Source organism: Ictidomys tridecemlineatus, chromosome 1, assembly GCF_052094955.1.
Source record: "Ictidomys tridecemlineatus isolate mIctTri1 chromosome 1, mIctTri1.hap1, whole genome shotgun sequence".
Taxonomy (NCBI): Eukaryota; Metazoa; Chordata; class Mammalia; order Rodentia; family Sciuridae; genus Ictidomys; species Ictidomys tridecemlineatus.
The window spans coordinates 232,089,433-232,095,037 of record NC_135477.1 but is presented as its reverse complement, the minus strand read 5'-3'; the positions used below and the strand labels follow the sequence as shown (position 1 = coordinate 232,095,037).

Genomic DNA, 5,605 nt, shown 5'->3' with positions numbered 1-5,605 from the left:
GCTAGCCAAGCCCTAAAAAACAAATGTCAAATGTCTTCTTTGATATAAAGAGAGCCACTAAGAATAGAACAGGAAGGAAGAGCATGAGGAAAAGACTAACAGTAAACTAAGATGAATGGGGGGAGAGAAAGGAAGAGAGAAGGGAAAACATATGGAAATGGTAGGAGACCTTCAGTGATACACAAAATTATAAGAGGTTATGAGGGGCAAGGGGGTGGGGGGAAAAAGGGGAGAGAATTGAACAACAGCAGAGGAGGTAGAGAGGGAAGATGGGAGGGGAGGGGAAGGGAGGGGGGATAGTAGGGGATAGGAAAGGTAGCAGAATACAACAGTCACTAATATACCATTATGTAAAAATGTGAGTATGTAACAGAAGTGAGTCTGTATTATGTATTTGGGGAGTTCAAAACCCAATTGAGTGGAATGTATGAAAGATGATATGTCTTGAGCTCTGTAATGTTTTGAACAATCAATAAAAAAAAAAAAAAAAAAAAAGAATGATAGGGAGAACAAAAAAAAAAAAAAAAAAAAAGAAATTCCATGTAATTTAAATTCGATCTGAAGGGCTGGGGATGTGGCTCAAGCAGTGTTAGCACGCTCGCCTGGCATGCGTGTGGCCCAGGTTCGATCCTCAAAGCCACATACAAACAGGGGCTGGGGATGTGGCTCAAGCGGTAGCGCGCTCGCCTGGCATGCGTGCGGCCCGGGTTCGATCCTCAGCACCACATACCAACAAAGATGTTGTGTCCGCCGAGAACTAAAAAATAAATATTAAAATTCTCTCTCTATCACTCTCTCTCCTCTCTCACTCTCTCTTTAAAAAAAAAAAAAAAAAAAAAAAACACATACAAAGATGTTGTGTCTGCCGAAAACTAAAAAATAAATATAAAAAAAAAAATTCTCTCTCTCTCTCTCTCTCTCTCTCTCTCTCTCTCTCTCTCCTCTCTCACTTTCTAAAAATAAACAAATAAATAAATAAATAAATAAATTCTATCTGAAGACACATGTAGCTCCTTATCACTGTGTAGTTACATTCATAAAATTGAAATAAATGCAATTGGTACACTCAGTTCTACTTTTAAAATCTCCATTTCTCCTAGGTACATCATGCACTAAATTATTTTAGAAATGCTTTGTTTATATTCCTCCCAATTTTATCATCTGCCTCATCTCCCTCTCACATACCACCGAGCATCAGCAGTGACATCAACTGCAAAATTTTCCAATGTCTTGACCCACCTGAGTTGGGGTTAAAGTACTAACCATTGATGCATTTCTATAACTATGAGAATGCTCTCTATCCCAGATGTTCTCTTACCTTCACAGTTAATTTGTACCTGAAAAGCTTTATAATCAGGGCTGGGGTTGTGACTCAGTGGTAGAGCGCCCACTTCATAGATGTGTGGCCCTAGGTTCAATCCTCAGCACCACATAAAAATAAATAAATAAAATAAAGGTATTGCATCCGACTACAACTAAAAAGTAAATATAAAAAAAAAAAACAATAAAAAATCCCATAGGAAGATTCATTTCCAAGAAAACCCAGCCTTAATTTAATGCACAAACCAGCAGTCCTGGCATATTTTCTTTTTTTTTTTTCAGGAGGGTATAGAAATGTACCATTTTATTACAAAGTCTCACAAAAATGAAAATAGTATCTTAGAAAGGAAGCTAGACTACCAACCTTCACCTGTGGAGCTGGGGGGAAGACAGGGCAGTGTGTTTCTTGGCTCTATTGAGGCCAGTGGGAAGGTAAGAAAACAACCAATGGCTGATGTTAGGAGTCTGAAAAATACAGGGGGTCCCTGAAGACCCACCCATCCCTTCTAGAACCGTTGGTAAGGGCACCTTTCCAAAGCTACTAAACAGACCTTTGTCATTTTAGGATTTTTCTTATGGTTACATCCTTTCCACCCAGATCTGCACTGTAGATGGTTCAAAAGACTTAAAGAGGGATGGGGAACAAGGCAACTACTGGAAGTTTCCTCCACACAGCTGCCTTGGGATCAGGGCCCTGGTTCCTATCTAGTCCCTGGGGACATTTATATTTAATATATTTTATATAAATACACAGAGAAATAGAAAATATAAAAATCTGAGGGATTGGAGGAAAAAGGTGGGGAACTTGGCCAGAAGCCAAAGCTGGAGAAGTCTGCTCAGGCCAACTTGACCTCCTCTTTGACCCCTTTGGCTTCTGGCTTCTCCTCCTTGGATTTCTCCTCTTCTGTGACTTCTTTCTTCTCCTCTGGGTCTTTCTCTTTTTCATCCTCTGTTTTGACTCTCTTGGCTTTTTTGAAGTTGGAAGAGTTTTTGCGGCCACCCTCTCCTTCCTCATCCGAGTCAGAGAATTCTTCCTCACAGGCAATTCGTTTGTCAGAGGAACAGATCGAGATTCGCTTGTCAGGGTCTTCTTCGTCCTCATCACCACTCTCCTCTGGGATGGCGTCCTCGGGAATGGCCTGCATTTGGACCCCAGGTGCATGGGGCAGCATTCTCAGGTTCTCAAAGAGCCGCTGTTTTATCTTCTCCAGGTACTCATTCGTGTTCTGGTTAGTCATGTTGGAAGGACTGATGTGAAGCTTGAAATCTGGTCCAAAGTACTCGAAGTAGTCATTGTATGGAAGCTCATTGGGGATCTCTGTGTCCAGAGCCACAGCTGTTTCGTATGTCCAGCACCGGGCCACATTACGAATGGTGTAACCACCTCCTCCCAGCATCAGCATAGGCAGGTTGAAGCTCTTGACAAATTCCACACACTTGGCATGCCCTTTGATGGTCAGATTGAAGCAACCTAACCGATCCCCAGACAAGGAATCTGAGCCACACTGTAAGACCACCGCACTAGGCTGGAACATCTCCATTACTTTGGACATGACCCGTAAGTCCCCAGTTCCTGGGAAGTACTCTCCATATTTATGAAAGGACACAGTCATGACCCGGTCTGTGGTATAGAAGGCCTCTTCCACGCCATCGCCATGGTGAATATCAATGTCAATATACAGCACCCTCTGGTGATACTTTAGCAGTTCCAGGATGGCCAAGACGATATCATTGACGTAACAGAAGCCTGATGCCTCGGACTTCTTTGCATGGTGCAGGCCTCCAGCCCAATTCACAGCGATGTCCGTCTGCTGCTTATTAAGTTTCATGGCACTTGCGACAGAGCCACCAGTAGACAACTGACAGAACTCAAACAGGCCATCGAATACTGGACAGTCCTCACCAACATTGAATCTCTGCATCTGCTTGCTATACTCAGACATGTTATCTGGACGAATGGAGCGCAAGAATTTGATGTAGTCATCACTATGGTACTTGGTCATCTCCTCAGCATTGGCTTTGTGAGGGCGCGTCGTAGTAGTAACAGACTTTCCTCCTGGTGCCCTGAGTCTGCGCCATCTTGCTGCCTCCTGTCCCTCCCGTCAGTCGGTCCGTCAGCCCTCCCTGGCATATTTTCAATATTTGTGGGAATGACCACAATTTGCTAATAACATTTATCTTCCGTTTATTAATAAAGTACTATAGTCCTCTGTAGAATTATTCCTCCCAGGGTTAAAGTACCAGTTACTCAAGAAAAAAAAAAGAAAAGAAAAAAAAAAAAAACTAATGTTTGCTGGTTTGGGGAAAGGAAAGATGCTATGGTTGCTGAAGGATGTGACCCCTCATGACCTCCACTCTATTCACATAGCTACCTTGTAGGACTTGAACTAATGGATGCAGACATGAGCACCTACCTGAAAACAAACAATCAAAATGAAAACTCTTGTTAATAGAAAAGGTCAATGAAAATGTAGTTCAATACACATTTCAGACTTCCTAATTTATTGAACTCAGGTAGGACCACAAAGTTCTGATTCTTTATTTAAAACATAGCTATAAAGTGCACAATGTTTCCCCAAATGCAGTGTATTCGTCAGTGTATCATGATATTACACCAACTTTATCTCTGGTTCTAAAATTCCAATAGCTCATGTGTAATTATTCTTCACTTCTTTAAATTTGAATCCACTCATTTGGCTAATAGGGTGAAAATTTACACCCTGCTCATATCAATGATGATTGTTTTCATCAAAGATACAATGGGACATTCATAAGGTATACATTAGGATCAAAATCTAAGAGGGTGTTTACAAAATACATTTCTTCCTTCATTTATTTTATTTCAGAGCACTATAATTATACATAATAGAAAGAATATTTATGCCTTATTTGTACATGCATATAACATAATTTTATCATTTTCATTTCTCATTCTTTTAGTTTTCCTCATTTCCTCCCTGCCCTTGATCCCTTACTTTACTAATTCCCCTTCTATTTTAATTATTATTATTTTAATTAATGCATTATAATTCTATATATTCATTGTAGTATATTTGTACCCGCATGTAGCATAATTTGGTAATTTTTTCCCTCAATACTTCTGCTCCTCCCCCCTCTAGATCCCTTTCCTCTACTCTCTTAATTTCCCTTCTATTTTCATAAAATCCTTTTTATTCTTTTTTCTTATATACATTCTGTCTTCCACGTATGAGAAAAAAAAAATTTGACCAATGCCTTTATGAGACTGCCTTATTTCACTTACCATGATATACTCGAGTTTTCCCCACTTATCAGCAAATAACATAATTTCATTTTTCTTCATGGCTGAGTAAAACTCTATTGTTCACATAAACCACATTTTTTTCATATAAACTTTCATTGAAACAAATATTCCAATAAAATATTAATGATTACAAGTTGTATTTGCATTTTCTTAGACACATTAAAAGCCATCTGATTTTTAAGATGTAACTAATCATATAACTACTATGTTTTCATCATTTTCTCCTCATTCACTCCCTTCTAAAGGGACTGAGTTCTCACAGTGTTTGTTATTCTCCTTTATATTTTACAGATCAAACAAAACGAAACAAAGAACATCATGCTTCCATTTTCCTTGGCCATCCTTTGAGTTCGGAAACACCAGGAGGGAGACAGATAGGAACTCTGGTGACACTTTTCTTTGACATATACATTACAGTAAGATCTCTGTATCTCCAGGATCTCTATCCAAAGATTCTGTCAACTGTGGATTGCAAATGCCCGGGATGGTAAGAGGGAGGGGACTTGTATCAGTACTGAACATGTACAGACTCCTTTTCTTGTCATTATTCCTTAAATAGTGTAATAGCTGCTAACCAGGCATTTAGATTACATTAAGTATTATAAGTAATCTATCGATAAGTTAAAATATATGAAAGAGTGTTGGTCAGAATTTTGGTATCTGCAGAGGATCTACTACCAATTCCCCTTGGATAACAAGGAACAACTGTAGAAACTGTGTGTGTGTGTGTGTGTATGTGTGTGTGTGTGTGTGTGTGTGTTGTGTTTATTCCATTTTAATTAGATTATTCCAGTCTCATGAAGCTATACATGTGGGTATGACCATAACTAAATATACTATATTAAAACTATTAAGTGGTATATGCAAATAATTCTAGTTACATCTTCAAAATGATCTAGGTAGGATAATAACAAATGTTGCCCCTGTCTGATTATGAGGTTGGTTTGAGGAAAGAACACCTTTTAAGTAGGTTTATCCCATTTAAAAACAAAGAGAGAAAGA

The 5,605-nt window shown here is 39.1% G+C and overlaps 1 pseudogene; it reads right to left on the bottom strand.

Moving 5' to 3' along the window:
* Window positions 1–1,607: 1,607 nt before the first annotated feature.
* LOC101978065 (histone deacetylase 1 pseudogene) lies at window positions 1,608–3,434 on the bottom strand (annotated as a pseudogene).
* Window positions 3,435–5,605: the final 2,171 nt, after the last annotated feature.